Raw genomic sequence first — 10,956 nt, 5'->3', positions numbered from 1 at the left:
GGTGGAAGGCTGGCAGCAGGCGGGCGATAGGCGGGCACCAGGCGGGGGATAGGCGGACGGAAGGCGGACAGAAGGCGGGCATTAGGCGTGCAGAAGACGGGTGGAAGGCTGGCAGCAGGCGGGCGATTGGCAGGGACCAGGCGGGGATTAGGGGCGGGACCAAGGCGGACAGAAGGCGGGTATTAGGCGGAACCAGGCGAGTATTAGGTGGGCGCCAGGCAGGCTTTTGGCGAGTGTAGGCGGGCATTAGGGCGAAGGTAGGGCGGGCATTAGCGGTGGTAGGCGGCACCAGGGGCGTCGGGTCGGGCGGCATTATGTGGGCGCCCAGGCGGGTATTAGGGGCGGCTACAGGCAGGCAGATGGTGGGGCCCAGGTGGAGGAAGGTCGCCAGGCGGGCGGAGAAGTGGGCACCAGGCCGGGATAGGTGACGGAAGGCGGACAGAAGGGAGAAATGATGCAATTATGCGACAATAAAGTTATTTGGGAAATGTAAATAAAAGGCATCAAAATTTTTTGGATTGAACACTCTCATAAATTTGACAAAAAACTCAAGTGTGTGTGTGTACATTAAAAACAACACTTCAAAAGCGGATGGGAAAGCAAACATAAAATTATTCATGATGAAATCCATGTGTGTCTCCCCATAGTGACAGTGCAGTGGACTCAGTAAGGGGCCGCATTCTTAGTTACTTCATTTTTGAACAGTAGCCTGTAAGAACGCAAACAAGGCGGGCGCCAGGCCGGCGCCAGGCAGGCGCCAGGCAGACCTGAGGTTCCTGGCTGTGCTCCTTCCCTGTACTCCTCCTGCCTCTAACTTTACGGGGGCTGGGAAGAGCTAGGGATCAAGAACCACTGAGACCAGGGAAGTAGAAGAAGTCGGCCTTCTCCTACACCTTGTCTCTTCTTCCCACTGGGGAGGCCATGATCCTTGGGCCATTCAGAGCTTCAGGAAGTGGAGGAAAATGATGCAATCTTGGCTTCCTCAGCTACAGTGGCAACATGTAAACAAACTTGGACGATTTGAAATCTTTTTCATTTTGTTTTCAACTCCAATGTACACTAGTTGTGTGTGGTGATAGCATAAAGGAATGTAAAATAGAACTGGCTACCTACAGTGGGCGGAGACAATTCGACCTGCTTGATCTCCGTGGGCTCATTTGACTGGTGATGACCTCCCAGGAAGCCTCCCAAACCAGCAGAAACAAGGCTTTGAAACAAATACATGGTTAGTTTGTGGCACAGCTATAGTTGGGAGGCGGGCGATTTTCTTTCCCTTTGTATATCAACGATAAAAACATAGAAGAAAGAAAACCCAAAGTAATATTTCAAACGAACACGAAGGAAGGAAAATTACTCTGAGTAGTGTTTGGCTGGATCCTTTACTTAGAAAGACAAGGTCTGTGTTCTGACAGCCAGACCTCCTCGCTGATTCATCCATGGAAAGTTTAAAATTAGACAAAGGGTTCACACCAGGACTTTGATGTATTGCTGCTTGAATAATCAGTTCTTCTGAGTCATTAAAGCACAAACCTTTCTTGCTTGTTTTGTTTTGTTTTTAAGAAACCTAGAGGTGCTCTCCCCGAAACTATCGTTTAGTCAATCATCTCCTGCAAAAAACTGGCGTTTCATAGGTGCTGAGTGCAAGTGACGTCTAATAGAATTTATTACGCATTGCACACAAGTAGTTAAGTCCAACAAAATAAGAGGCACCAAGGAACACATAAGGGAGCCAAGGATCTGAAATGGTCGTTTGGGTTTCTGTCTGACATCATTGCTCCTCCTGGCCTCTTCCTTCTGGCTTTTCAGCATTAATTAATTCAGAAAGGAAAAGATAGAGACAGTGTTTGTGTTTCAGGGTGGGATGAGCTGACTTTTACCGTGAGAGCCACAAAGAACAGATCAAAATTTCAAAAGATAAAAATGAACTAAATAGAACTGTTACTTTTGGAGAAATATCAGACTTGTATGCCTCATGTTTTAAACTGTTTTATACCTTACACCAACTTCATCTCTGATTTTCTCATGTTTTACACATCTCTATCAGGGTATTAATTCATTCAGCATACCCATCTATTGTATGAACACTTTTCTGCTGATTAATACTTTATAGCTATATTTTAAGCAAGAAGTATTTTCCAAAAATTATATTTTTCTTATTTCTTTTATCTGTAAGTCTTGAATTAAAAATAATAATTTGGATTGAATCCTAAAGTATTTTTACTTCCCCAAACACTGCACAGTCTTTTGAATATTATATATTTCTTTTCTCATTACTGTAAACAAATACCAGGTTACAGCACAGAGGAGTCCTGGTTGGGAAGACATTCTGCTTGGTCAAGGCTCCAGTCAAGATCCAGCTCGACTGACTTTGTCTGTTCTCATTCCCTCCTGGGTTTAGGACCCCAGTTCATTGCTACGCACACTCAGAGTGGGTCTTTCTTCCTAGTTACTCCTTTCTGGTCCACTTTCATAGGCACATCCAGAGTGATGATATTTCATTGATTCCCTGCGTTGTTTCGTACTATAGTCAAATTAACAAATGAAATTAACCACCACAAACATGAAACATGATTCACATTTATCACATGGCTATAGATTCTCTGTGATATATATATATATATATCACATATATATATATATATTTCATCCTAGGTAACTAGGTATATATATATATATATATTACATCCTAGGTAACTGTGGGGTGGAGCCTAGACAAAATGCTAACACCCTTTATAGGCATGCCTAAAACCATCTGTATATCAGATATTTACATTACAGTTCACAACAGTCTCAAAATTATAGTTATGAAGTACTAACAAAAATAATGTTGTGGTTGGGGGTCACCCCAACTTGAGGAACTGCATCGTAGAGTGGCGGTATTAGGAAGGCTGGGCTTCTCTGGTGTGTCTCAGCTCACTAGGTGGCTATTGATGGCCAATTGTTCTCAGTAGAGGCATTAACTTTTCAGGAGCCTCGTTGTTTAAGGGGAAGGACAAAGTTCTTTATGCAGAGATAAAAATAGACACACATCTAGAAAGGTGGAGATGTGCATTCAGTGCTTTACACTGCACAGAGTATTATGGGATGTACAATAATTTCCATGGAAATTGCTGAAAAGTTTTGAGAACTTCTAGCAGCTGACATCATTCTCCAAGAGTCTTTCTGAGTCTATAAGGAAGTACGTTTCCAAACTGGTTGTTCCCACTTAGCGGGTCTGAGTTTATATCTTAAAAGGCATCTTCTGCGTGTGCAATATTGTCTTAGCTGGGTTTCTATTCCTGCACAAAACATCAGGACCAATAAGCAAGTTGGAGAGAAAAGGGTTTATTCAGATTACACTGCCACACTGCTGTTCATCACCAAAGGAAGTCAGGACTGGAACTCAAGCAGGTCAGGAAACAGGAGCTGATGCAAAGGCCATGGAGGGATGTTACTTACTGACTTGCTTCCCCTGGCTTGCTCAGCTTGCTTTCTTGTAGAGCCCAGGACTATCAGCCAAGGGATGGCACCGTCCACAATGAGTTGGGCCCTCCCACTCTTGATCACTAATTGAGAAAATGCCTTACAGCTGGATCTCATGGAGGCATTTCCTCAAGGGAGGTTCCTTTCTCTGTGGTAACTCCAGCTTGTGTCATTAACATATAAAACCATGTATATAACATGTTTATGTACAGTATGCACATGTGACATTGATTTAGCATGTATGGCACAGTTTGAAATGCATAGGCATTACAGACTGACTAAATCCACATGACCAGCATGCACACTCTTATAATAACAATGCTAACAACATTTCAACTCTCCTTTAGTGAGTATGAGGAAAATAATACATGTTAGTACATCACTAGGCTTGGAGTACATGAATATATCCCCTCTTTATAATTCAGATTTTTGCATATCTCAGACCAAAGTTGTTCTCATAATTCCCAGCCTGCCTTTTGCTTCTTGAGTTCAGGTGTTGAAGAAGCAAGATGTCAGTGAAGTCGTGTCAGGTTTGCCTCAGTGCATCTGGCTTCCTTCAGAGTACTTGATGTCTTCTAGGTTTGTGTGTTGCCTTTAACGACCGGATTGCCTTCTTTTTAGGGTTGAATAGTATGAGATAGATAAGTATTAAGTAATAAGTACTAAATACTTGGTACTTAATAAGTACTAAATAACTACTAAATAAGTACTAAATAGATAAGTAATAAATGCCTTATTTTTCCATATGTCTGCTGATGGTCACTTAGGTCGCTACTGTGTCTTGACTGCCTTGAATATGTTGCATGTGCCAGATCTTCCTTTCTTTCAGCATTCATTTGCCAAGTCAGTTTGATATGTCACAGTGGCAGTGTTAATGGATCCTATGATAGTTTTACTTTTAGTTTCCTAGGGAATATTCCATAGCGACTATATGAATTTACATTCCCACCAGCACTATGCAGTGGTCCCCTTACTTCAAACAGCTACTGAAAGATCTCCGTTTGATATTAGTGCAGCCATTTCTTTTTTTTTTTTTTTTTTCTTCTTCCTGGTTCTTTTTTTCGGAGCTGGGGACCGAACCCAGGGCCTTGCGCTTCCTAGGTAAGCGCTCTACCACTGAGCTAAATCCCCAGCCCCGCAGCCATTTCTTAAGAATCAGAATCTTTTAAGATGGCCCTTGCTTAGCCCCTAGATGTTAGCCAATAGACCAGAAAGTACAGAAAGCACATTCCCACCCACTCTCTAGGAAGCTGCTGGACCGTAAGAACAGATGGTATAGAACATATTTACTGCAGGGCAATTACAAGACAAGAAACATCTCTAGGAAGCTAACTGACCACTAGAGAAGTGAGATGTCCTTGGTACTGACATAGCTGTGCTGACATAGCTATAGCCTTATCCTAGGAACTCCAGAAGAGAAACATCTGCCAAGTCAGATATCCTTGGTCCTTGTCCTGGGAACCCCAGGATGAGAAAACATATATCAAGTCAGATGTCCTTGGTACTGAAATAGCTGCATTGATGTGGTTACGGCCTTATCCCAGGAATTCCAGGACGAGAAGCATCTGCCTAGTTATCCTTGGCACCGAAATAGCTGAGCTAATGAAACTGTGTGATCTTCAATGACTGTTTAAGCTGTACATTTCTGTTGTTTGAGGCTCTTCACATCCCTCCTGCGTGAGGACCGTGTCGAGCCCCAATGATTGGTAAACCTCTTGTTTTTACATCAAGACTGAGTCCCGTGTGTTTATGGGGTGGTGGGTGTCCTCAGGACTGGAATGAGAGTCTCCTCTGTCTGAGGGTCTTTCACTACGAACTATACTGAGCCATATTGGATTTGGGCCTAGTCGCTTTTTGACTGCATGGCTCAAAGTGACTAGGTGACTCTGGGCTGTTTGGCCACAGAGACTCACCCCTAAGATGACTGCCTTAAGTCTTAAGATTGTTGGACAGAGGCCTCTCCCATGAATTTACGGCACAGGAAGACAACATTCAAGGGATGCCTCAGCTCGAGTAGATACCAGTTATCTCCTCAGTCAACACCCGGTGTCTCCACCACCTGACCTCATCACCTGACCTCTTTGCCTCCAGCTATCACTGCCTATCTCCCCCTCCTCTGTGTTTCACAAAGGACACTCCCCCTACCTGAAAGCCTTAACAGCTGTAACGTTCATCCCAATAAACGAGACCATGACAACAGAACTTTGCTTGGTCTCTCCTTCTTCTCTCACCCCCCATTAGGTCCAAGGGTATCGCCCCTTCGGGACCCTGAATAACTGGGTCCCCGCTGGCGGGGACAAGTGGCACCTGAACAGGGACCCCGAAGCAAGGCCGACTACAGGACGACGGAGATAAGAGAGCTGCAGCGGGAATCGAGGACTCTTCAGGCCCTATCGCTCCTGCGTAGCTGGAGAGGGAGGTAAGGACCGGTCGAATAATTGTTGTCTAATTGCCATGGGGAAGGTATTGTCTAAGGAGGCTTGTTTCATAAGAGAAATCAAGCGTTTACTCAGGGAGAGAGGAATAAGAGTTAAGAAAAAGGATTTAATCAAGTTTTTTTGTTTCGTAGATGAAAAATGTCCTTGGTTAATTTTAAGTGGCCCCGATATTCACCCCCATACTTGGAATAAGGTTGGTCAGGAGATTAAGAGGCTTTTGAAAGCCGGCGACCCAGTGTCCGCGTCTTTTTTCAGTTACTGGGGTATCATTAGAGACATTATAATAGATGCTGAGGAAGGAGGCGAGAGTGCCCGCCTTCTAGCTGTCGCAGAGGACTTCTTACAAGCCTCCTGGCTGGCTTCACGTAACAATGAAAAAGAAAACGGGGAGCCACATTCTCCCTGCCCTTCCATTGTTATTGATATGCCTGGGGATGAGGGAAATCCCTCATCCAAAGCCTTACGCTCTCTAGAAGACCCCAAGATGTCCAAAAATGAGTAGCAAATGTCTAGGCCCAGCTCCTGCATGCTCCCTAGTTGGTGGCTCAGGCTCTGTGAACCCCCATGCTCCCAGGTAAGTTGCCTCTGTATGTCTTCTTGTGGTATCCTTTACCTCTCCGACTAGCTCACTTCTCTCTCCCACTTCCACAAGACTCCCTAGGCTCCCCTGATGTTTGGCTGTGGGTCTCTGCATCTGCCTCCATCTGCTGCTGGATGGAGCTTCTCAGGAGACAGTTATGCTAGGTCCCTGTCTGCAAGCACAGCAGAGCATCATTAATAGTGTCAGAGGTTGGCTCTCTCCTATGGGATGGATCTCAGGCTGGGGCAGTCATTGGTTGGCTGTTCTCTCAGTCTCTGCTCCATCTTTATTCCTCAACATCTTGTAAGCAGGTCAGATTTTGGGTTGAAGGTTTTGTGAGTGGATTGATGTCCCCCTCCCTCCTCTGGAAGTCCTGCTTGGCTACAGAAGATGGCTACTTCCGTCTCTATATCCCTCTCTGGTAGGAATCACCCCCATAGACTCCCTGCATCCTCTCCCATGGCAGGCCTCCAGCTAGTCACCAGAGATGCTTTTATCGTGTTTTTAACTTGAATACTCTGATGATTACGGACATTGAACATTTTAAATGTCTGGACTCTTCCATAAGCAGGGTCTACCCCTAGCTTCCCTTGTGTAGTTTGCTTCCTCATGGCTGGGCAACCTGCAATGGCACACATTCTGGAGGCTGATCTTTTATTCGCCATTTGGCTTGCAAACCCTTTCTCCCGTTTGCAAAGCTGCTGCTCTGCTCTGTGGATTGCTGGCTTTGCTGAACAGAATCTTTTTGATTTGAAGGCACCCATCTATCTATTTCTTTTTTGGCTGCCCATGCTTTGGTCCCACGTCCAAAGCATCGTTGCTGAGACTAATGCGGTGGTGCTTCTGTTTTCATGCAGTTGTTTTATAGTATATAATTTTTCAATCTGTGGTGTGAGATTGGAGTTTAATTCTATCATTTTACCCCATCTCTTCTCTTTCTTTCTCTGTCTCTCCTTTCTCTGTCTCTCTCTCTGTCTCTCTGTGTGTGTGTTGTGTTTTTCTTCTGGGCTCTCTGTTCTTGCCCAGTATTCATTCTCTCTATCTCTCTCTCAGTCTCTCTGTCTCTCTGTCTCTCTCTCTGTGTGTGTGTATGTGTGTGTGTGTAAATCTAAAAATGCATCTGGGGTGGCATACCCTTCCTGATCCCCTTCTGTTCAACACTGGGTCTAAGTCCAATGCTCCAAGGTCCTCCATTTTCAGGAACCGCTGAGGATATTGGTAAGTTGTCACACATTCATTAGGGGATTCTGATGTTCATGGTCACAGTCCTACCTCAGGGACTATTATGAAATTACAAATGAAATTCAGTGGGACATTGCAATCATCTGAGGATGTGGCCTGTCCTAGAGAGGCTAAATTTGAGATGGCCCCTCGATCTACTGCTGTTAACATCAGGCTTCGTTTCTTACTTATGATCACTTCCCTTATAGCTACTGATACATGCTCACCGGGGTTCTCCACTCTTTCCCTTATAGACGCATGCACACCAAGGTGCCCCATCCTCCCTGCTATCCCTAGGACTCAGCCACTCATATTCTCAGTCACTATGATAAAAGACTCTTCTGCACAGCTCTCCTTTAATATCATTATGACTTTAAAGGAATCTTAACTGTAAGACAATTATAAAATGATTTGTTCAGAATTTGTAATTTTGCATTTTATTTCGTGGTTTATTTTAGGAACTTTTTGAGAACAATCTTCTTCCTCTCAGTCTGCTGAACTTTCTCCTCAGCTTTCAAGATTATGAAGCTGGAGAATCATTCCGGCTGCCAGAGACCTCAGTTTCCCTGTTATTTCATATGGATGTATGAGCTTTCTAAAATAATCATATATATCCTCTAAATTATGGGGAAACTGGAGTCAGAAAGCAACACATGTCAGCACGACTCATTATAATCTGGACTTTCTCACTCTGGAGACACCTTGATTGACATAAAAATAATGTAATATAAAACTCAGATACTTGATTCAAACCTTCCTTTAAAGAAACCAGTTTTCCTAATAGCCTTGAGCTATGACCCATGTTTTTGGTAATGTGGAGTAGAACTTTCCAGATTCAGTCTTGTGAAATTGATCTCTAGAGCATCAAGAGAAATATGTGGTTGTGGGAAGTGTTTTCCTTCACATTTGCTTATATAGTTTCCCCTTGCTGAGTTAACTGCCAGGAAGAACTGGATTGTGCAAAGAGTTGGATGGGCTGACTTCTAGAGAGTTCCGCAGACAAAGAATACTGCTGGCATTCCATCTGGAAGCTTGTGAGACACTTAAAGGTAGCCCATCGTCAAAAGAAGGGCAACGCCAATGGCCTCTGGTTAAGGGTGACAGAGCGTTGGCTGGTGACTGCCCATGGGCAATGCTTTTATCATTCTTCTTTCAGAGTAGACTCCAGCCCTGAGCCCTTGGAGTAGGGAAATGAGTTGTTAAAGAACCCAGGAAAGACATGCTAAGGTTGAACAATGAAAGCACATTTGCCAAACGGACAAGGTAATGGTTCCATCCTCTGTATGAGCGGCTCTGGAAGGACAAACATCATGTCTCCCAAACTAGCCCTATATTTGGAGCCTGAAGAGTAAGCTATGGAGTAAGCAGGAGAGTAGTGATAGTGAGCAGGAGGTAGTGATAGTAGTGAGCAGGAGGTAGTGATAGTGAGCAGGAGGTAGTGATAGTAGTGAGCAGGAGGTAGTGATAGTGAGCAGGAGGTAGTGGGTAGTGATAGTGAGCAGGAGGTAGTGATAGTGAGCAGGAGGTAGTGATAGTGAGCAGGAGGTAGTGATGGTGAGCAGGAGTTAGTGATAGAGAGCAGGAGGTAGTGATAGTGAGCAGGAGGTAGTGATAGGCAGGCAGCCAGGCGTGGCATCTCTGCATTTGGCAGGACTTATGATGTGGTTGCCTGTGCCCTGTGTGTTGTATGAGTATGAGTGTGCTTGTATGGTGTGTGTGTGTGTGTGTGTGTGTGTGTGTGTGTGTGTGTGTGTGTGTGTATGTGTGTGTAGTGTTATAGGCCATAGACACATTCACTGAACCACTTCTTGAAAATGGACTCAAGTTGTATAACAATTTCATTTCTTCATTTATTTAACTCAGGAAAGAGGTGATATTTAGTTTTCCATCCAGGCTGCAACAGGGACCAACAGAAAAATAACTGAAATTAGAAATATTATAAAGAAGTTGATAACTTTTTGTTTGGTTAGGGGGAAAGCTTCATTCATCTCCTCCCCTCCCTTGGGCTTGTATTTTGTTGTCACCATTTGCATTTCTAAGAGGTAAGGGCTAGTCCTCCTTTAGATGACCTTGACGAACCCAATGGCTTTTCTCTGATCTAAAGGAGCACTTGTAGACCCATCAAGCCAGACTACCAGACCCAAGGTAACAGCCTCTTTTCCCCCTTTGTCAGAGAACACAAAAGCTCCCGGTAGGCACTTTCCAACTAACTACCTTGGGTCTAACAGTTGGACCACAAATCTATCTGATTTAGTAAGGCAGTCTGGAACTGCCAGGCTCAATAAACTGAATTTCGAAGTGGGAATGATTTGTCTTGCTATATGTTTTCTGGTGGTTCTACTGTGATGTTTAACTCACCAAAGCAAGGGCAATCCCCTAATGGGCAGTATTCTTTAGATTTTTCTCTTCGTGTGTGCATCTTGGGGACTACAGTCTTTTCTTTTTAAACAAATAAGTAGGCTGCAGTAACTTAGTTTTATCAATACCTATAAAACTGTTATATTGCACAATAGCCCAGAAACAATCTGTAGTATTACCTTAAGATTAGCAACTAATCCCTCTACCCTGAATTGCACTAATCACTGAGGGAGAACCTGTGTCAATGTTCAATAGCATTTGACCCACCAGAGGGTGTTGAGGTCCAACTATGAGCCTTATGCACCCAAAATCCAACTGACCAGGGAAGATATATGTGTCTATACAATAGCAACTTAACTGTGGTAGAGGGAACCACGTGTCCTTTGATTGGATTTGGGGCCAGCTCCATAGGTAGGAGGCTGGAGAGCGATACAAGCTATGCATGGTATTGTAAGCTGGGCTAAGAATTCAAATCTAGGGAGGTTGTAGACCCAATTAGGGATCATATCATTGATGTTTAGCAAAGATGACAGAGTATCAAACTGCTTTCGAAATATTTAAACTCACACAGACAACAGCTGCTCCAAGTCTTCCTAAGAGAACTTCTCCCAAAGAATGGCAGTGGATGTAGAGACTCCTGGTTGCCCAAGATGCAGCGAAAACACAACGGCTGTGACCCCAGCTCTAAAGACATTTATGCCACTGCCTCCGAGGCTCAGGGAGCATTGTAGAAGAGGACACATGGAGAGAAGATGAAGAGCTATAATGACAGTTTTCTAGACTGGTCCTATCAACAAGTCAAGGAAGGGGGAGGGACTCGGGGGTCCTACCCTTGGCCTCTGAGCAGTTGGACTTGGAAGGAAGAGGATCCTTTCTCTAGTTGAATAACTATTGCTC

Source organism: Rattus rattus, chromosome 2 (assembly GCF_011064425.1).
Source record: "Rattus rattus isolate New Zealand chromosome 2, Rrattus_CSIRO_v1, whole genome shotgun sequence".
Classification (NCBI taxonomy): Eukaryota; Metazoa; Chordata; class Mammalia; order Rodentia; family Muridae; genus Rattus; species Rattus rattus.
The sequence above is the reverse complement of the archived record's forward strand: the minus strand, read 5'-3'. Positions refer to the sequence as shown.